Consider the following 23,201-nt stretch of genomic DNA (forward strand, 5'->3'; position numbering starts at 1 on the left):
ATGGTGCAGGTGGTCCCAAACTCCTTAAGTGACCTCTTAGATCTGCCAGAAAACATGGACCGCAGAGAAGGCAAGATTCATCACACACCTCCTTACCTCTGAACTGTAGTCTTGCTCTGTGGAGGGGCTCTCCTGAGCCTGCTACCCCATCTCTGTTTCTGCCCTGAACATGGGAAGGTCCCTATGTGTTGTACTCTCTGTATATCAGGCGGAGAAGGGAAACAGTCCATGGTTCAGACATCTCAGGAAGCTCAGTTCTCCATATAAGGAAGAGGTAAAATGCCTTGTTTAGTGGCATTAAGAGAGCTGGACAGACCAGCAGATGTAGGCACATGAGGCTTTGGAATTTTCTGATGGGAGTGTGGCAGAGCAGGAAGCAATACTGATAATGTGGATTCATTTGCGAATGCCATGACGATCAGAATATGCACCTCTAATTTCATTTCAAACTCACTCAAGTGTTCACTGCTTTTGTGTGTGTGAAAACCCCACTTCTCATTAAAATTACCAGTTTAAAATTACAGTCTTCTGTAGAGCACATTTAAGAAATGACCTTTCTTCATTCTAAATGCTATAAAAATTAAGTTTTCCTAGGCTGTGTGGTGCACTCTTGGGACAGGTTAAAAAAAAAGTACTGGATATTGCTTTCAAAGTTCTCTAATTGCCTAAATTAATAATGGCTTTTTTTTTCTTTGGTTCCTGTAAGGGACAAATGAATTTGAATCTCTCTCTAAAGAATTGAATCTCCAGCTATCTCATTCTGATTACTTTTTGCATTCATTATAGAATTTGAAGTGATCTGCAAGGTCACCTCTTCTACCCAACCCACTCCCTCCCCTCTACCCTTTCCTACCAGCCTCTAGCTCCAAGGATTTGGTTGGAAAAAGGAAACAGAAACAAAGTCCATGGGGTTTTCCATACTGAGACTGGCCAGAAACCCCCATAGAATGGATATTGTTTATTACCTTGGACTTCTGGTTTTATTACAGAAAGAAACAATTGTCCTTAGGGAAATTACAAAGAGACAAACAGAAATATGAGCACTTTATATTTTATTGTTAAATAAGCTGCTCGATCTCACCATTCTTTTAAAGATACACTTCTCAACAATATCTGACTCTTTTTTTGAATGTGCACATCATGACCAGTAGGACCTTAGCTAAAATACACGGATGTCACCTTAAAAACTCAAACCACAAAACACACAACAGTAAAAACAAAATGCTGTCCTCAGTTTCTTTTGGGAAAGGCATGGAAAAGAGACTGACAACATTTCTAGATGTCTAAGATGTTTATGTTAAAGGAAAGAGTATAGTTATTGACTTTGAAATGTATAGGCATTTACTTAATTCAGAGATTGAATCTTTGCTAAAATGGGCAGTTAGGCTGATGAAAGAAATTGACTTGTACCACCTAATGAGCAATTTCATCTTTTTAATATAGAAATAACTGGTGCTATGGACAGCCTTTTGTTCTTCTGAGAACACCATAACCAAGAAATCTTTCAAATGATCATTATACAATGAATGCCCTGAGGCTTTGAAAAATATTTATTTTGAAATTATCATAAGTGTAAAATGATTCACCAGTGCAGAAAAGAAAAAAAGGAAAGCAATTAAGTGCTACTCTATAAGCTTTGGTGAATTTTTCTTTGCTGAAAATAATTGAACCAATATTTTTTCCCTTTTTTAAGTAATAGTGCCCAAAGAGATGCAATGATCTTATTGCTTATGGATATGTAGCTTAAATATGTTTATCTTAAATTTGATGTAAGAGTAACAAGATTATAGAAAGTGACATAATGTGATTGGGAGAAGCATAGTTTCATTAAATTATACCAAATTATGTATCATCTAAAATTCTCTAAAAGTCACCAGTGATTTCTGGTTTTCTTTTTTTTTTTTTGCGGTACTGGGGATTGAACCCAGGGCCTCTTGCTTGCAAGGCAAGCACTCTACCGACTGAGCTATCTCCCCAGCCTGTGATTTCTGAATATAAAATTTGAGTTAGTGGGAGGGGATATTTGGAGTCAGACACATATGGCAGAGATGTTTTCTATGTACTCTACATTTCCCAGCCTCCTTGCAATTAGGGGGGTACAATTAGACCTGACCAATAGCCTATGAGAAGAAACAGGAAGTCATTAAGAACTGGTCCATAACTCCCAGTTGTATAGTTTCTTCTACGGTGACCTGGAAGTCAGTTTTTGATATGGTGGCACCACAAGTGTGAAGATGCCTGGATCACTGAGTCACTACATGGAGCATTGCTACCCTCCAGAATTGTCTGGTCAGAATCATAAATTGCATCAGCAAGAAATTGGATTTTGGATTTTTAAGCCACCAAGATTTCAGGATTAATTTGTTACTGTGGAATAGCCTGAGCTATCCTGACTAATAATCTCATCAGAAGGCTGTTGAGAGAAGCTAATGGAGCCCAGAGTCTTTGCATAGTGCCCAATATTTTCTTTATTATAAAGAAGATTTAGTAAACAGTGTGTAACATAAGCTTAGTAACAGTGAGTCACATAAGCTCTGGTGTCTGCATGATGTGGATTCAAATCTAGTCTCTATCATTTACGGTGTGATCTTGGTCAAATTATTTAATCTCTTTGAGGCTCTTCTCCCCGTTTATTAAGAGGGGGCTTAAAAGAGAGACTTTCTCAGACAGAGATAAAGATCATCTTCATAATGTACTAAGAGCTGTGCCTTGAACATGTGCATTGACAGCTGCTTTTATCTTATTTTGAAAAGAAGGAAAATAAGGAGTATAAATAGTTTATGATTAGTTGTTAGGGGAAAAATAAGAAAATAAGGGAACAAAAGTTTCCCACTTCTATTCGTCTTTCATTATTCTTCACATTCTCATTGCAATATCTCTGGCAAAGAAGTATGTAAAGCCCTGATCTGATGTGTGTGTGTACAAAAGGGGCTCTGCAGATCCTGGCAGCAGCAGGGGAGGTGTCTGTTGTTTTCAGCAGTGTCTGAAGGCTGCAGGTGTAACGAGCAGTGATTGATTATGTGTTCAGCAGCGCCTGGGAGGAAGGGAGGGGGAAGCAAATAAAATATAGTTATCTCCCCTGTATCTAGATGAGATGATTGAGGTGTGTGGCGGGACCATAGGCACATTAGTAATTATAACAAGGGGAAAGGCCTCCGGCTAGGTGACAACCCAGCTCTGCTTTCCTGGAGACCTTGGAGATGGGGGAACAAGGAGGGGCTTCTTCCTTGTCTGTTGCAGTACCTTGTCACTCAGAGGAGGCAGCCAAGCTAAGATCCACACTTGACAGGAGCTTCACAAATCTCATTTCTAGTAATTTCTGAGAGGGTGTTAGGAGGGGCTGTGTGAGAGGTGTGTTGCTCTTCTTGGTGGAGAGTTCTGTCTGGACTTGCAGCCAGGGTGTTTCTCCAGAGCCTATAGACTCATGCTATATGCAACTCAGGAATGCAATTTGCAGAGACTTGAGGCAAAGTGAAGTGTAACCCTGGATACCCTTGGAATGGCAAGAAGTGGTGAAAATCAGATTGGAGAATCTTGTTTGCTGAATAATGTCGGGAGGGAGACATGCGTGCCTTTTCTTGTGTGCTAAACTCGATTACTCCACAGGCATAAAAGATGTGATGTGGATGAATTTACAGTGTAGCATCTGTCAGAGGGGAGGGAAAACACAGCCAGGCACCTTATTAATCATAGAGGGAGTAGCTGTGAGGTGGGATAGACCAGGCATGGCATTTGCCAATGCTGCTCATACTGAATGAACTTTCCCAGATTATACAGAGGTGCTGCTGTTTGAAGCTCCACTTGTTGGAAAATTAACTCAACTAATATAAGATCATTTGCAAATATGAAAAGAGCCTGGATACTAAGCTTTCAGATTTGTGTAGCATGCCACATTTTTCAAAGGGCTTTTACTTTCCATGTCTTACATGATTCTCACACAAACTTATGGGACCTCCAAGCAGGCATTGCTGCCAATTTTGCAAATGACAAGAGATTTTTGTGTGGAGCACTGAACTTGCATTTGAACTTTGCAACCTACAATCCAGTTACTGCTAAGTGCCTTGGTTTCCACATTTGTAAAGTCAGGCTTGGATAATTGCCTTTTCAGGCAGGATTATTCTTTGTTGTTGAGTGGACTGTCCTGTGTATTGCAGGATGATTAGCAGTATCTCTGGCATCTATCAACTGGATGCCAGGGACTTTCTTTCCCTTGACAGTGACAACATGGAATATCTCTGGACATTGCTAAATGTCCCCCACGGGAGTAAACTTCTGGTCTGGATAATGTCTGGTCTGGATAATACACTGGCTGATCTGGATCTCATTTCTTTTATACTTTACATATTTGCCACTGTAAGTTACTGGGGAAGAGGCAGTTTGCTTTATTAAGGTTGCCAAGTGGTCAATTTAGCTGAGCATTTTTTTATGACAGTTGAGATTTATTGAATAACTATTATATCCTTGGCACCTGCTAGACATTTTTTATATAGATGTAGGTATTAGTGGTTTTTATGAAATCTCATTTTAAAAATAGGAGCCAAGCATGTCAGGAGTTTGGGAAGTTGAGGCAGGAGGATTGTGAATTCAAATCCAGTCTCAGCAACTTAGTGAGGAACTAAGCAACTCAGAAAGGCCCCATCTCTAAATAAAATATAAAAAATGGTTGGGGATGTGGTTCAGTGTTTAAGCACCCCTGGGTTCAATTCCTTGGCACCAAGGAAAAATATAGGAAAGCAGCCAGGTGCAGGAGTTGCATACCTGTAATCCCAGTGACTTGGGAGGGCAAGGCAAGAGAATCACAAGTTTAAGGCCAGCCTTAGCAACTTAGTGAGATCTTATTTCAAAATACAAATAAATAAATAAATAAATAAAAAGGGCTCGGGATGTGGCTCAGTGATAAAGTGCCTCTAGATTCAATCCTTAGTACAAAAAAAAAAAAAAAACAAAAAAAAACCCAAAACCAAAAAACCCAAGCCTCAGGGATGAACATACTTTTATTGAGATAAAGAGGGATTTGAACCTCAAACCCTCTGGTTCTATAAATCTTCACCCACTTTAATGGTAGCATGATCAAGGGTATGGAGTCATGATCTAGATTGCCTGAATTCAAATGGTTCTGCACCTTAGGTGGGCTATTTTCTTCCATCAAGTCTATGAAATATATATTATTGTTAGCTTGATTTTACTTATGAGGAAATTGAGGCAATGGGAAGTGAATTAATGCTTGTAAAATGTATAGAACATTGTTTGGCAAATAGTAAGTATGCATGTGTTACTTTAAAAATATAATAATGATATTATTACCCTATGTGCATATGTGATTATAGAACCTTGTAACTCTACTTCATGTACAACCAGAAGAATGAGAAGTTATACTCCATCTATGTATGACGTGTCAAAATGCATTCTACTGTCATGTATAACTAATTAGAACAAATTTAAAAAATAATTTAAAAAAAGACTAAGAATAAATTCAGCTTTGTCAATAAAGTCATTAAAAATATATAAAAATGAGCTAGATATGGTGGCATATACCTGTAAATCCAACTACTTAGGAGACTGAGGCAGAAGGATCACTTGAACCCAAGGAGTTCAAGGCCAGCTTAGGCAACATAGTAACAACCCAGCTCAAAAACAAACAAATGACAAAGTACTTCACAAAGAAGATAAAAGCCTGCTTAGAGCATCTAGTGCAGCTGTCAGGAGACAGGCATTGTGAATGTGGCTTTGCAGTAGATTGGTGGCCCCCTGTATCCCTTTCGGCCCCTTTGACCGCTCTTCAGCATCTGTGTTTTTCCACTTCTATTGACTGTAATTGTGTCTGTCTTTGGTGACCCACCTTTGGACTTTCCTTCTGGACTCTGCAGAGTGCCAGAAGTGATGTTCCTGGGGTTTATGTCCCTCTGCCCTGGTCCATAGCAATGCCTGACTTGTGTTGGAGCGTGAAAGCTCAGATGCTTAAATTCAAGTTAGGATAAATTTTAAGGAGTAGCTCTTACCCCAGATCACAGAGGCTGGGTTCAGAGGCTGTGTAGGTTGGAGATCTGGTAGAAGTTACTCAAATGATACCCGCTCTGCTGAGCTGAGGAGTCTCTGAGAACATATGAAATTTGGTGATGTAGAAAACCAAAATGTGTGCATCCAACTTTAGCCCATGCTTGCATTTGTTTAAAGCATGGAGAACCTGAAGTAAAATCACAATGACTCACTCAGAAAGAAGAAGCCTAGCTCTTTGGTCCTACTCTCTGAGCATTCCTGGCCCTTGAACCTATCGTTCTCCCTCCTGTGGTCACAGCCCTGTCTGCCACTGCCACAGCCACTCCTGTGGTGAAAGCATGACTTCCTTCTTTCTGACATAATTGATGTGGAGAGACTGGCTATTTGGGGGTTAAGTGTCCGAGTCTCTCACCAAGCTGGTAAACAAACATGGCAGGCTATCCTGTGGGGCTGGGGAGCTCAGTGGTATCAGTGGTAGAGGGCTTACCTAGTATGTGGAAGGCCCTGGGTTCAATCCACAGCACCAGGGTATGGGGAGCCCTGTGGTGAGCCCTGCTTGGAAAGAGAAAAAAGTGTATTTTCATGTGGACAGTGATCCCTCCAGTGCATTTGCTGTGTCAGGGTGAAGCCCACAGAAGGGCTGGGGTGGCTTAGGTTCCTGTCTGAATTTGTATCAGGATCGAGATCCAGATCAGTTTTCTAACCACAGTCCTGTTTCTATTTTTTTACATCCTAGCATGAGATTTTTTAAAGCCAGAACACTAAGGTTGCTAAACCCAGTTTTTTCTTTCACTCCCCCAAATCCCCTACTGTGCAACAGGCATTGGGTGACATGAATAGAGCTCTATAAAAGGAATACCACATCAGTATTTGGGACTTCCTCACTAGTGCGTAATCTTGGATGTCCCCAGATAGTGGGATGTGAGGCAGGTCTTCTGGAAATGCCCTGGCCAGGTTTTCAATCAGTAGTGATGGTGAGTGGCTCACAGAGCAGTCCGACTTGAGCTTGGTTCACACCTTGTTTGTAACATTTTGAATTAGCTGCCAATATTTATCAGGAGTGGGGTGGGTTTCTACACAGCATCCATATTTGCAGTATCTCTTTAAAAAAACAAAACAAAACAGAAAGCAAAAAACAAAAGAGTAACTCTAGGTCTTGATTGTACTCTGGATCAGAGTAGCAGCTGCTTCCTAAATTCGCATGTATGCTTGCCCATTAGCTCCAGTCTCTGAGACTCCCTGTTGTCTTACACCTGATCTGCTTCACCTTTGTGTCCCAAATGGAGGTTGGAATCTGGGAAGCATTGTGTCCAAGAGCACAGGCTTAGCATCCAGGTTGCTGTGTTCAACTCCTTGCCTCTCCACTTCCCTATTTTGTGATTTGGACCAATATCATTCTTTCTGTGCCATGGGTTTCCTCATCTGTAAAGAGGTAAAATAGAGTTCACATTTAGAGTTGTTGAGTAGAAGGAATGAATTATTATGTACGAGCAGCCTTGAACTGTGCCTAGCACACTGTTTGCCCTTAAATATTACGTTATTATTATTATTATTTGTTTTTATTATATTATTATTCCTTTTCCACCCCACATGAGACTGTGGTTTTGATCTATTCTGTATCGCTGTTTCCCTGGGACTCCGGTAGGATCTGTAACTGCTGATTGTGCTTGTTGAGTTATATCCTGGGTCGCTGGGGGTGGGAGGATTACCCCTTCCTGATCAAGTCCCTTTTGGTGACCATATCTCACATCTGTATGCCAAAGGAACTTTAAAGCATGGAGCTGATATGTAGAAGCTCAGGAATTATCCATAGGTTAAAAAAAAAAAAAAAAAAGCTTCTACTAACTTGTTTTCAGAAAGATCAAGGAAAAAGCTGCTTCTGGAAATGGACAAATCTGGTTCCTTAGAGATCCGTCATCTCCTTCGTTCTTGGAAGAAAAAAGAAGAAAAAAGAAGGAAGATAAGAAAAGGCAGTGAAGATTGACAGTTTGTTCGTTGCTATTCTAGCAGCATTTTCCTCCTTATGCATTTGCCTCATTTCATCCCACTGCAGTCAGTATATTTTCACCAGGCAGTGATGCAAAAATGTCTGTGTACTCCAATTTTATTGTAGTCAGGCAGCATTTACGGGTTTGACTTTCAACTGACCATGGCAGGAAGTCTAGAAGCAATTATAACCAACACCTGCTCTATTGGTGCTTTGGGCAGGCAGTGACTGATTCCAGGCCTCGGGTACATGAGTGTATTTCCTATCAGCTCAGAATAATAACAGTGACACCTCTACTTCCTTGCTATCTGGAAGAGCTCAGGGCACTTTACTCTGAAAACCCTCAAATTATTGGCATTTCTTTTAGTGAAGATATCAAATTAGTGACTAGAAAGGAAAATGTAGAAGATGGTTACTGGTGATGTCCAAAGACAAGTTTAAACAACCTCCATGGAATATGTCTCCTCAGTACACAGTATTTGAGTAGAGGAGACTATTGATCTAAAATTGAACTGAATCTGAATTTAGACAATGTTTGTGGCTGTGGATGTACCAAGATTAACACTGGCAAAAGGATACAATTTTTGTAGCAGTGATCTCTACCCAGGCTGAATCTTGCTATTGTGAAATGAGTTTTTAAAAAAATATTTTTAGAAGAAGGTGGACACAATACCTTTATTTTATTTATTTATTTTTATATGCTGGGGATCAAACCCAGTGCCTCATGCGTGCTAGGCAAGCACCCTACCACTGAGCTACAACTCCAGCCCCTGAAATGATTTTTGATTCTGGGCAAATCTCTATTTTCACTTGCTAGTCAAATGCTTTGCCAGATAGCTAAGGGATTCTAGGAGGGGTGGAGGCACATGGGGGTTGGGCTGACCGCAGGAAGTCATGTGTAAAGGGCTTTTTCTCACTCAGAAGCAGGCCCAGTTCACAGCTGTTCCGTGTAATAACAACTCTGGGCTCTGGCTTCCGAACCTTGGCAAACCCGAGTCCTAAGAGGCAAATGAAGGTGAGATACACCTTAAGGAGCTCAGGGCATTTCTTGGCTCCCATCCTGCAAAACTCTGTTTTATTTGGACCCAATTTTCCTCTCCTGTTTTACATGGAGCAAAAAAAGCTATACAGAGGGCCAGATGGGCTGGAGGTCCTTAGGCAGACAGCTAGCTAGTGGTTGTGCAAGGCAGAGGAGGGGAGAAGAGTAATACAAAGGCCCAAGTCTAGGAGATTAAATCCATGTGTTTCTGAGGCCAGCTCAGCTGAGGGTTAGGGTTGTTAGTCAGGGTGGGAGATGCCATTGTATTTTCCTGCTGGCCAGAGACCCAAAGTACTCTTGTGTCCAGAATTTGTGTTGCATGTGTCTCTCAATCTCAAATTAAGAGTTGGGCTAAATGTCAATCCCAAAGAAAGAAAGGCTGAATGTTGTCTCTGATTATGTAGATGTTAATTCACAATAAGTGTGTGTGGAGGGGGAGAATCGAGGTATTTTGGACTAGACAGAGGGGGAGTGAAGGGCAGGGCGAGCGCCTGGGGGTAGGAATGATAGTAGAATGATTGGACATTATTACCCTATGTGCATATATGATTACAAAACTTCTGTAACTCTACATAATATATGACCAGATGAATGAGAAGTTATACTCCATTTATGTATGATGTGTCAAAATGCATTCTACTGTCATGTATAACTAATTAGAACAAATAAATATTAAAAAAAATAAGAGTTGGACTAAATGTGTTTAAACTTGGTTTGTGAATACACTCCTTGATTCAGACATTTCAAAGAGTTCATGCACACACTTCAGTACTCAAAGCACAGCAGGGAAATCTAAAGATGCCATCTTTTTTCTTGTCCCTCTTTTCTGGCTTTCATGGATTTCTAAGGGACCACCTTGAGCTGATACCATTTAGGTCAAGTTTGAAGATGCCCCAGTTCTGAAGGACTGGCTGTGTGTCTCTTTTGTGGGAAACCTTGGTTTCTTCTTACAAAACACAGAGTACAGAGGTCTGTAGGCCTACAGCCTTTGCCTGTTGACCTTTGCCCTTCTTTCTGGATGGACTTCTTACCTGTGCTCACTTGTGAGCACTGAACTGCATAGGTCTTGAGGTTATTATCCTTCCTAGCAAGAAATATCTGTAAAATTTGTTAAAAATCTTTGTTTCCTGGGTTCCTGTTTTCCATTTTTCCTCACCCTCAGATTTTCTATCTGCCGTGGTTTGCAGACCCCAGTACTTATACAACCAGGCAAATGTAAATACGCACAGTAAGGGGTAACTGGAAGAGGCAGAAACTATGGCCACCTGATGAGCCACACTTGCACCTAAATGGACTAGCTCCATTGCAATGTTGCCACCCAGGAATTTAGACCCAGTCTTGCAAGAAATCCTTATTTTTATACAAAACTTCACAACTACACATAAAATGAATTCAACATTGCATAAATGCTTAGTGAGTCAAAGTAAACATGTTTGTCAGATGGTCAGTTTTTAATTTCTGTTTTGGAAATTGAAGGAATTGAAGGGTGTTTTAGAAAGGAGGGACATAATCCAAATGGTCATGGACAGAATGAAGCAGACTAGTTATGAAGTGGTCTTTGCATTATTCTAGGGAAGAGAGAGCAGCAGCTGAAAAATGATGACAAAGAGGACCTGGATTTGAGAAATATTTCTGAAATGAAATCCTTAGTCCTGCCAGAGATATATAAAGCTAGACACAAACGGGGCACAAACAGATTTTAATCAGTAATAACTATTGGTATAGGGAAAGAGTCCAGCATCAACTAAACTGATTTATAAAGAGGTAACTGGGCATTTTAAAGGGAGAATGAGGATGAGTAGGAAGAGTATGAGCAGGGACTCAGTAGGTGCAGGAAGTGAAAAATTACAAAAGTGAGAAAGGAGATTTATTCACGTGAAACTTATCTGGGCTGGCAGCCTGAGCCTTCTCAAACAGGTACTTGTCTCAGGCTAGAGTCATCCTTGTGATGTGGCCTGAACTTGTTAACAGAAACTACTATTAGGCTGGTACAAACCTGTAATCCCAGTTCCTCTGGAGGCTAAGGCAAGAGGATTGCAAATTTGAGGCCAGCCTCTGCAACTTAGTGAGACCCTGTTTCAGAATAAAATAAAAAGGACTGGGCATGTAGCTCAGTGGTGTAGCACTTGCCTATCATTTGTGAGGCACCCAGTTCAAACACCAGTATTTCAAAAACGAAACAAAAAAACCAAAACTACGTTAGTATATAATTCAAGTGTGTACAAACCAAGGCTGGGGCCTAATTGAGAGAGAATACTGGCTAGAGTTTGCTCAAAGAGGGACTCTTTTCTAATCCTTAGAAACTACTGAGTTTGGTGGAGAGGCGAAGAGGGACCCTGATGTATGGTTCTGTCTTGACCTTCGACTCAGGAATACTCTCAGGGTCATGACCTTTGGCTTGTAGTCAGGTCTCCTATTACCCTCTTACTTGGGCCTAGTTCTCATACCCTTGCCTACTCTCCATAAGGCATCAATGCTGTCATTCTGTAAGCGCAGGCACTTTTTGCAAAGACAAGAAAATGTCTCTCTCCCACCAAGAGCAGGATGATGGATCTGAGATCCCATGGAAAGCAAATCTGTTATCTTCCATGGTGCACCAAACATGCTGTCACAGCTAGGACTCATAATAATCCTTCAGTTTCCTAAATTGCTTTACTGCTGCTTTTTTAATTAAGACCCATTAACTTGTCATATATTGATAATGGGGATGACCCTGAAATAGATGGATAAATTAAAGCTCTTTCGTTCTGTGCTTTTATATGAATGTGTTAATTATTTTTGTCATTAGGAAGAGTGATGGAGAGATGGAGAAGTACCAAACAGATTTTGACAAAGTGTTGGTGTTTGCAGTTGGAAACTCATTGCGTGTCAGATGTAATCCTTCACCCTTTAATTTCACAGTGACTGCTAAGGGACCAACCTAGGATTTCTTTTGTACCATTAGGTCCCATCATAGATATTAATGGAGGGCAGGGAGGACTCACTATTTTGTTGTAGGGGGTCACACACTGGAATTCATTAGGACTCGAGATTTGGTGTTCAAATGGAGTTTGATTTGAATGTAAACAGTTGGCTCACACACTGTTTTAAGATCAAATTATTGACCAACGCTTAAAAGTATGGATTGTAAGCCCATATAACCAGGATGGGAGTAAACTTCAAATGAATCAACAAGCTTTCCTTTAATTCAGCAGCAGAGTCAATCAGTCAGGCATCGGAGGAACTCATTTTCGGGGTGAAAATGGCCCCCAGGTATAGAAGCGGTCTGTGTTTTATAGTTTACAATGAGGAAGGCTTAATCACTGGAGACTGAAGAAGAATGTATTGGTTTGGGCAGTCAGGAAAAGAGTTGTTAAAAGCCTGAAGCTTATGGTAACTGGAAAGGGATGGAAGCTCAGAACTCGGCTGGAGTTGACTGCTATCTTCTTCCTCTGGGACCCACTGTTACTTCATTATTTGCTTTTCTCCTTCCAGGACTCATCGGCAATGGAAAAAGGTCCAATGTCCAGCATTCAGTATCCACTTCTTCCCTTCAGGACCCATTTTTTTGGGAAGGGGTGAATGTTCCCTTTTTTTTCCCCCTCAGGGCCCATTGTTACTGGGAAGGATTTACTGGGAGAGGATTAATGATTGCTTTTCTCTTCCTTCCTCCTTTGGGTCAGACTGTTTTGGGGGGTTGTCATTCCCCTGTCCTGGGGGTTTCATTTTCCATATCCTTCATGGATATTTCACATAAAAATCTGTATATCTAATTTCTAAAAAGTGTTCTAAGATCTGACATCACTGGATCTGAATTCCTGGATGGCAGCATGAGCAGAGGAGTGACTGTCCTTTTAAAGGTCCATGTGTCTGACAATTTACCCCACTTCTTACCACTTTCTTTTGTCCCTTGGTTAGTGAAACTGAGCATCAAGTGCTATTTGTCATTAAGCTGCACTATTTTTGTTTGCTTTTTTGTGGTAGTGGTAGTATGTATCTCTATAAAAAGTAGAAAAATGAAGCCAGAGGTGGTAGTATAGGGCTGTAATACCAGCTGCTTGGGAGGCTGAGACAGGAGGATAAAGCCAACCTCAGCAATTTAGTGAGGTGCTAAGCAACTCAGTGATACCTGTCTCTAAATAAAATACAAAAAAGGACTGGGGATGTCGCTCAGTGGTTAAGTGCCCCTGAGTTCAATCCCTGGTATGAAAAACAAACAAATAAACAAACAAACAAAAAAACCAAAAACAAAAAACCAAGCACCGAAATGAGGAGCCTCCAGCATACCAAGTGTCTGGGCCAGAAAATAAGTGCTTCCAGAAGAAGAGCTCTGGAAGGGATTCCCTAAGGGGGAAATACCTAGGAAGTCTCATTGAGGTGCAGGACTTGAGAAGACAGGGTCTGCACTGTTTCCTTCTCCAAAAGGCCCTGTGCTTCAGTTTGTTTCTCTGAATGGGGGGTGTTAGGTGTTTCTTCTGGGCCAACTGCTCCTGTGTTTACAGATGAACTGCTTATACAAGTTCCTCAAGGTACCTTTTGAAAGCCCTTGGCTTTGGAATCTCACCATGTTCTGGTTCTGGTAATTGAACCCAGGGCCACTTTACACCGGAGCTACATCCCCAGCCCTTTTTATTTTTTATTTTGAGACAGGGTTTTGCTAGGTTGCTTAGGTCCTCACTAAGTTGCTGAGGCTAGCCTGGAACTTGCCATCCTGTCTCAGCCTCCTGAGTTGTTGAAATGACAGGCACGAGCCAGAGCCACCGTGCCTGGCTCCCTGGTTGTGGAGGTGGCAACTCTGGAGGGTGTGACAAGACACTCACTAAGGCAGTGATGATGGAGACAAGCTGAGTTTGATGCATACCCCAGCCACTTTCCTGTGTCTGCAGAGCTCTCTGAAGGCTTTGGTTGTGCCTTTTAAAGGATCATAGAAAGGGATTGGTTTTCGCTTAAGACTTTGTTCATGGAGGCCCTCAGGCTGGCCAGTTGTATGTTTGCAGAAGCTTTGTGTCAATCCTCCCTTGAATTTTTTACCTCCCATCAAGTGGACTCAGTGATACTTTAGCCTCAGGCAGCAGACCTACAGAGGAGGTGTGGGAATTGCAGGAGAGTGCTGTACTCCAGGTTTGTGTGGATGTGTTGGGTCATCTCCTTCACTGTGGTGTGACATTACAGTTCCTCTTATCCCTTGTCCATGGAACATGGAACTCCAAGCCTTATGTCTGATTCAGAAATGAAGGGGTTGGACTGGAAGTGTAGCTCAGTGGTAGAGCACTTGCTTAGCAGACATACAGTCCAGGGTTCTATCCCAGCGCTGCAAAAAAGGCAAAAAGAAAAAAAAAAAAAAAAAAAAAAAAAAAAAAGAAAGTGTTGATTGCTCTGTATTAGGAATGACAGGAACCAGAAGCAATTTTTAACAGCCCAAACTCAGTTTGAGATTTTTGCTTCATGACCCCTCTGCCCAGCTGATTCTAAGAGTCAAGAAAATAGTGACTGCTAAGTTGAGAGGCAGGTACATGGTGTCTGAGTACAATAGGGACTTAAGGGCTGCTTTTGCTAAAAGCAGATTCTCTGCTTGGGCCTGCAGATGCATGTTTTATAACTAAAAGTAGGATAGCCAGGCTCAATGGTGCATGCCTATAATCTAGTGACTCCGAAGGCTGTTGTAGGAAGATTACAAAATGGAGGGCAGCCCCCACAACTGAGCAAGACCTGAGATCCTGTCTCAAAAATAAATAAATAAATAAATGACTTTAAAAAATAAATGAATGAATGAATAAAGGACTTGGGGTTTAGCTCACTGGTAGAGTGCCTCTGGGTTGAATCCCCAGCACCCCAACCCCTAAAGGTAGGATAAAGCTTAATTTAGCAACTCTGCTTTCATTTTGTTTATGTCTTCTTTCTACCTTAAACTTTGGGTCAGATTCCTGCTTGGCTCTGCACATAAAGTCCTCCCTGTTCAAGATAAGAGTAACTAAGGCATTTTCAAGATTTGCAGAAACATCATAATTACCAGATTGTCAATTGGCAGTTTTTACAATGTTCTGTTCCAGACCACCAGAACGGTATCTAGAAGTCTCCAGTCCACCTGAAGGAACTAATTGCATCTTGCTCTTCCGACTTTTCTTTTTCAGGGTCATTGTTTACTGCAGTCACCTTGGATTCCAGGAGCAACAGGTCTGATCAATAAATATCTTGTGATAAGTTGAAAATACCCCCCCAGGCAACAGCAACTTTCTTATCACTGCAGGCAAGGCTCCCTTTTGCCACCCAGAGACCACAATCAACCAGACCAGAGTTTGATGAAGACTGCTTGTCTATGCATACTTTTGACCCACCTTCCTTATATAATCTGAGCTCTTGTTAACTCCCTTTTCCAAGACAGGGGTAAGGACACTTGATCCCCATTGTCTCCCCAGTATGTCTATACTGGATAAATTCCTTTCCTGCTTCTCTCCATTGCTTTTTTTCCCCTTACCTTTATTTTATTTTTATTTTTATGTGCTGCTGAAGATCAAACCCAGTGCCTCATGTGTGCTAGGCAAGCGCTCTACCACTGAGCCAAAACCCCAGCCCTCCCCATTGCTTTTTGTTTGATTTTGGGGGCAAGTGGCTGGAACTGGTCTGTTGGGTTTCCCTGCAGTCAGAACCCTTCACCTAGTACTCCAACCAGACCACCATTTCCAAACATTGGGCAGGGATGTCATTCTGCTATTAACTAATGTGGGCTAGGTCCTACATTTCCTTATCTGTATAGTAGAAATATTCCTTGTCCAGCTGGCTGATATCATTGAGTTAGTAGGAGGGTTCAACAAAAGGATACTTCAAAGAGCTTTGTAAATGGCAAAGACATGGTAGAGATGAGGTGGTGACAAGAATCACATGAATAATGATGCTGTCTGATTCTCTTGCTTACAAGGGTGTGCTAGAGGTGACTTCATATTAAAATGAGGAGCCCGACGTGGAGCTTTTCTATTTCTGATGTCCCTCTTGTCATTTACCCTCTGTTAAATAAAAATTACGAGAGACCATTTTTTTTGGATTAAGCTCTGCACGGACCAGGTTAATAATCAAAATGCAGTCACTCCTGCCAAAGTTCCAAATCATGGAGCAGTAACTGACCTTCCTAGAAATCAGTATTAGGGAGATAACGGTCAAATTTCTCTAACAGGCCAATTCAATTGGCATGATAATGAAGTGCCATTCATACACAAAAGAGAAGTACCATCAAATAACCTGATGTTAACCGATCAGTTTTTCCTATTGTTCTGTCTCCCAGCCTTACAAGGAAAGTAATTTTGAAATGGCTCCTCTGCTTTTTGTTTTTGTTTCTGCTTTTTTTTTTTTTTTTCATATCCTTCTTTTCTATATAAGCAACTTCTTTAGCTTAGACCATCATAACACATATTCTATTTTAGTGAATAAAGTGTTGTCCAATTCTAGAATTGAAAATAAAGCCAAGTGTGGTGGTACATACCTGTAATCCCAGCAGCTTGGGAGGCTGAGGTAGGAGGATTGCAATTTCAAAGCTAGCCTCAGCAATTTAGTAAGGCCCTAAGCAACTCAATGAGATCCTGGCTCTAATAAAATACAAAAAAGGACTGGACAGGTGGCTCAGTGGTTAATCGCCTCTGAGTTGAATCCCCAGTACCAAAAGAAAAAAAGAAAATAAAGACAATAAAAATCATTAAAGTAGCCAGGCACAGTGGCATACACATGTAATCCCAGTGACTTGGGAGGCTGAGGCAGGAGGATGAGGATCTCAAGGTTGAGACTAACCTGAGCAACTTAGTGAGACCCTGACTCAAAAAAAAAAAAAAAAAAAAAAAAAGAAAAGAGGGCTTGGAGTGTAGCTCAGTGGTAGAGTGTCCCTGGATTCAATCTTCAGTACCACCACACAAATAAAAAACTTCTTCAACTCCATTATTATAATTTTATCCTTGACACCTGTATCCTTCCAAAATTTCTCTGCTTCCCAACTCCCAAGAGCCCAAACTTTAGAAGTGGCCAAGAGCCAGAGCCTTTGGAAATCACATGGCTAAGGAGGACAAAGAGCAGCAGGTAGCAAGGCATTTTTTTTTTTTTTTTTTTTTTTTAAAATTTTGGTCTCTGGGAAAAGATCTCTTTTACTTTATGTTCATACAAATCATATAGTGTGAGTTTTCTCTGGAAGTGGCCACATATGGCAAGTTTTGGGAGGACAACTGGTACCAGGCTTATTGTTGGGTCACACTACAGTGCAGGGGTCTGGTAGTCGATCTGTTGATAAGTAGTAGCAGGCGATTTTGGGTCCTGCTGCATTGCTAAAGGGCAGCTCTTATCCCCAATCACCTCCCTATCGCTGACTAACCTGTGTCCCCATCATTCTCCTAGTAAACTTTCCCAGGCAGGGGCATTTCCACTGCACAGCCAACCCTCTCTCCTGGCAAAACCAACACCACCCTGTTTCTCATTCCCACTCATTCTTTGTCCCCAGCTGGTCTGGTACACTAACTCAATTCTCCCTTGGGAATTCTTTCCCCTCTCTTTCCTGTCCATTGTCCCTATTGGGTTCAAACTGCTGGACCAGAAGGCAAGATGAAACTGTTTGCTCTGAGAATTCAAATCCCAGCTCTGCTTCTTAAGAGCTGGGTGAGTGTAAGTGAATTGCTTAACCTTTCTGGGTCTCAGTCAGAGATGATTAAATATCTAAAAGAAAAAAAAAAAACAACTCCATTTAAACAACATAGAATTATTTTTCAAGCATGCCCTAAGTTCAGTGCAGGTCTGGTGTGCTCCTTAGTTCATTAATCAGGAACTCTGGCTGATAGAAGCTGCACAGGTGCTAGGATTTGCTATAGCAGGGGAGGAGAGAGAAGAGGCTATCAAACCAACTCCTGCTGTTATAGATGCTTTGACTTGAGTGTGACACATGTCACTCTGCTCATCTTTCATTGATTACTACCAGCCTTATGATAGTACCTAAATTCTAGAGGGTGGAGAATTGTACTCCTTTGGGATCAGGAAGTAGAGGAGAGTTGGATATTAGGGAGAATAAGTGATGTTTACTGCACTCATTTTCATCTATTAAACAAGAATATCAATAACAGTAAGTACCTCATAGGACTGTTGTGAAGCATATGTAAGTATTTTTTATTACTGTTATTACGAAGCTGTCTTAATGATTTTCTGGAATGTATATTCAAGGTAGAGGGTCCCAGATAGATCATCAAACTAACTTCTCAGGAAAAACATGACTTTTACTTTTGTTTTCTTTGCTTTTTTGTTGTTTTGGAAACACATAGGACCTCTTCTATGCTAGGCCAGTACCCTACCACTGAGCTGCCCCGGGCCCAGAACATTATCTTTAGAATGAGGCCAGTCTATGTTTGATTCCTGGTCCTTTATTTAGTGACTGTGACCTTGACACATATACTTGGGTGCCTCAGTTTCCTCTTTTATAATAGGGCCTAATAATTGTACCTGCTTACAGGACTCAGGAGGATAAAAGACCAGGGAAGTGTAACCAGTGGTCTTAAGCTCTACCTGATGATGAACATGAATGTAGACAATTTATTCTTTGAGTGTGGCTCCCAACTCCCCTTTCTTCACCAACTGGTAGCCCATGACTCCTCTCCAAGTGGTATTGCCTAAGAATCCCTGGACGGAATGGTATCAACACATCTGGTTGTGGTTGCTTTGAACCTCGCATTTGTCTTTAGCACTTTGCTGTTGGAGTGACTATTTCACAACTACAGACCCCTCCAAAACCTCTCTGCCCCTTGCCATGGGCTACTGACCAGTCCTCCAAGGGCTTCCTCCAGCCATCTTGATTCTTATGTCTGCCTCTTTGGGAGATGGTGCCCTGCTCTCTACAGTGGGACACCTAGTCACTGACTTCCATTACATAAGCTCTCTATCCCAAAACATTCCCAGGCAGGCAGTGAGGATGAAGCTTGTTCATATGGAACATATGGTTCATATGATTGAGCATAGTTTTTACTGCCACCTGGCCCACCTCCACCTGGCCCACTGCTCCATCCAGAAATTGAACAGCTGCCTTCTTCCCTAAGGGGCTCCACTGACACCTTTTGACTGGTTTGCTTTGGGGGAACCCTGGTGTGTGAGTGTGTGAGTATGTATGTGTGTATTTAAAAAAATTTTTTTTTTTCTGATCCTGGAGATGGAACATAGGGTGCTCTACCATACAGCAACATCATGAGCCCTTTTTATTTTTTATTTCTAGACAGGATCTTGCTAAGTTGTCCAGGCTGGCCTTGAACTTGTAATCTTTCTGCTTTAGCCTTTCCATTTTCTGGGATTTACAAGCCTGTACCACTGCTCCCACTTACATCTATATATTTCTGAAAGTCAATCTTGACTTGGTTTAGGTCACTCCCACAGAACTCCTTGGTCTTAGTGAGCCAGGGAACATGCCTGGGAACATCCTGGGAAGCCTGCTGGTTGGTCAACCTAGAGCTCACAGTGGGCTGCCCCAGGACTTTTCTATTCTTGATCTCTCTGAGAGTTTCAGCTCTGGTTCAGACAAGCACTGTCAAAATGCTTAGTCCTGCAACATGTTAGGCAGCATGCAGTTCCTAAAGAGTGCTCAATTAAGTGATAGAGTGGTTAGGGGTTTGGGACTTGGTTTGAACTCCCTGGTTCATATCTTGACTCCACCAGTCACTAGCTGAGAGCCGGATAACTCATCTGTGGAGTGGAGATCATAAACATTTCTACCTTACAGACTTGAAGCAAAGTATTTAGACTAGTGCTTGTTGTATAATAAGTGCTCAATATTTGTTATGATTTTTTTTTCTCTGATCAACATGCATTCCAGTGATTTTCTTGCCATGGTTTAACTTTTTAGGACAGTTTATTATGCATAGAACTTGACAATGTTGATCCCCCTATCCTAATTCCATATACCAGTGGACAGAAGTGGAGACATGTACTTACAGACACTTACACTTGAGCAAAGCGCCTACTGCATCTCACTCCCAAACCCTCCCCAAGAATCTTCTTTTATGTCCTGTTGGCTCTCAGATTCCATTGTAATCTCTGCTTTGAGGTGGAATTCTTAGAACTGTGTGTTACTCTTCCCCTAATTACTATTTTGCTTCATTTGTATCTGCATTCTTCATTATCATGTTATTAGCATTGAGATAGAGCAACCAGGGATGTGCTAGCTCTACTTGATTAAGGATTCTTGGCTCCCTTTGTTGAATGTCATCTATGTTCTTGAGATGGCAACTACTTCTGCAGCCCTCCTCCATGCCTCACTCAGCACATGGAACACTAATGGGCTCCCAAACCTTCCTGGAAACTTGGAATTTTCCATTTCTCTATTACATAGGGACCATTTCTAAACCCACATCACCACTTAATGAGAACCTTCACCAACTTGCTATTGAATACTTCTATATTCTGCTTCCAAAATGTAGGAAAATTCTTTTTGCTTCCTCTAATCCAGTGTATTTCTCTTGTGGTCACCTCTGCTCTTCAGTTATTAATAAGTTCTTGCTCACTCTGACCTGAAACTTGTCTGTTATTACTGCCAGGGTAAGTCTGATTTCTTTATCACAAGTTGTTCCTTTTAGAACAGGAGTCCTCCTCTGGTTGAGGTTCATAGAGCCTCTTTCCCCTTGTGGAATTTGTTATTATTATTGAGAAAACTGCTATAAGTTTCTCCTCCCTGTTACAAAATTATTTCTCACCCTTTTTAAAGAATGATAAATATGGAGAGTAGTCTGTGCTCTGCTTTGAGTTACTCCATGATGTATAGAACAGCAATTTTCAGTCTGCTCCTAAACCTTTGCTACATCATTTTATAAAGTGGGGCTTTTACCATAAGCTGCTCCATTTTGAGTTAAGTGCTGAAGTGGAATGATTCTACACTTTGTACAATAAACAACCACCATCTGTCTGGCACTGACAAATAAATTAATCATTGTAATGAGGATGACCACCTGTGAACTTACTGAATTACTCAGAAGTACATGGATATAAGGGTGTTTCCAACTCATATTGGAAAAACTGGGCCCACAAGTTTATCAAACATACCAGTCCACCAAATGCTTCAGTTTCCTCACTCAAGACCCACAAAAGGAGGACCAACTTGAGAGTAGACACAGTGGCACCCTGACCCTGTCACCTGGTCACTTGTCACCAGCCTTGCTTAGGAAAATTGCCAGTGATGAACTTCCAAATCTCTGTCATTGGGCTTTAACAGAGTGTGGTTTCTCCAGCCTGTGACAACCACAGAAATCCTGCTTCAAGTTACCATCTCAAACTGACACTCCAAGTTGACACTCTGAAACTGCTGACCATCCAGACCTCAGACTAGGAATAAGTTTCTATGTTTTGACAGCTCTTGCACCTTGAACAAGTTCTTCACCTGGTTGGTAATCTTCCTTGACTACCTATAGTGGCTCTTTGCATGCGTATCTGCTCTCTGTCTTTTCTCTCAGTTTAACCTTTAGAACCCCTGAAGATACCTTAACACTTTCCTAACCTTTCTGTAACATATACATATATATATAATTGTGTGAAGTGTAAAATATGACTTGAGTGTTATAGATATTAGAAATGAAGATTGAAATAAAAGAACCTGTGATTGCTGGGCTTATGACTGCCATGTGACCCATAAGTATTCAGTGAGCTGCCATTGATGAAAGTGGTATAGCCTATGAATTTATTGTTATTCAATAAATTCTGACATTGTGGAAAGACACCTTTGGTCTATGTTAATGACATAATGAGCTCACAACAATAAGGCAGACTTTATTTAGGGGGACTATTACAATGGGGTTTATATAGTAAGGGAGAAAGTTAGGTACAGCTCGGAACATGACTTGAAGAAGTGGAGATAAATTTATAGCCAAAGAGCTGGGTGGGGGGTCAGTGGATGGCAAATTACTAAGAGTAAACATCAGGGGTGAAAGGAGGGTTCTGGCTAAAGTGACTGGACAGGATTTGTGCTGAAGGCAGACTAAGTTGATAAAATACTGAGAATAGGTGTGTAAAGGAATTTGATCAGATATCAGAGGTAGAGGATTTTCACTAAATTGACACAGCAAGATTCTTGGACTTATCAGGCCAAAGAAAGAGCCCAAGATCAGGGAGTAGTCAGAAAGAGAACTCAGTGGAGACTGACTCAAGTTTGGTCAAAGGAGAATCTTTGTCATCCCCAGAGTCAACATCGCTGACTTTCAACCCTTGCTGAGATGACAGGGCTAGCCTTGACCATTCTGGTCTTCAAATGTATTAATTATTGCCTGCACCATGGGGGCTCTTAGAAATGTTTTCATTCTGAAGGAAGATGTCTGAAAAAATAGTTTTCAGGAAGAAGGGGTAATCCAAATGATTCACTGTGAGGGTAGAAGCTCAGGTACTCCTGGAGAACATAGTGTCCTATTGGTGCTCTTCAGGTGATGTCAGGGAGGGGGATTCTGTCCACCCAGAAGTGTGCAGGTAAGAGGCCAACAGGCATTTAAGTCTTTTCTGAATGCTATAATTATCTTCTCTCCAGGAGTCTATGAATTTGAAATTGGATTGATACCTTTTATTCACAGCCTTGGGCAAGAGCTATTTGACTCCTTTTTGATGTTCTCTTGCATTCTTGGGAAATGTACATTATGAGTCATGATAAACAGGGATCTGTGAGTGGGGCAGGCAGGGGACCCCTGTGTGCTTTGAATGATCTTGAGTAGGCAGGTTCTTCATCATGTGTGACGGAATGTGTGTGTGTGTTCACTGTCTGAGAAAACTTCCCTCTTATTTAGTAGTTCTTCTCCCTTCTCCTCTTCCTCCTTTTCTTCCTCTTCCTTCCTCTCCTTCTTCTTTTATTTTTTTCCCAGTGCTGGGGATGGAGCTGAGGGACTTCCTTGTGCATGCTAGCCAAGTGCTCTACAACCGAAAACATCCCCAGGCCCCAGTAAACTCTCTTGTCTGATGACAGGTGCTGGCAATTTCACCATTAAAAATTGTGCCTTTGAGGGAGATTCAAGATGGCGGACTACAGGGAGGCTGCATTCCTTGTCACTCCATAACTCCAGTTTCAAGCAGAGGATATCTGTTTCTTGGTGAGGCAGTTTTTGCTGCTTATCTATCCCCTGGTGTTTACCCCATTGTCTGCTGTGATCACCTGCAGTCTGCCAGCATATTGACGTCTTTCTTGAGTGCAGATTGCTCACTGTCACGCGCCTATCATCCGCCATTTGC

At 41.5% G+C, this 23,201-nt stretch overlaps 1 non-coding gene across 1 annotated transcript; it reads right to left on the reverse strand.

Moving 5' to 3' along the window:
- Positions 1-1,906: 1,906 nt before the first annotated feature.
- On the reverse strand, positions 1,907-1,975 carry Trnaa-ugc (transfer RNA alanine (anticodon UGC)). The gene has a single exon. It is a non-coding gene; the product is annotated as a tRNA-Ala (tRNA).
- Between the last annotated feature and the right edge of the window lie 21,226 nt (positions 1,976-23,201).

The sequence above is a fragment of the Sciurus carolinensis genome, chromosome 16 (assembly GCF_902686445.1).
Source record: "Sciurus carolinensis chromosome 16, mSciCar1.2, whole genome shotgun sequence".
In the NCBI taxonomy this organism is placed as follows: domain Eukaryota; kingdom Metazoa; phylum Chordata; class Mammalia; order Rodentia; family Sciuridae; genus Sciurus; species Sciurus carolinensis.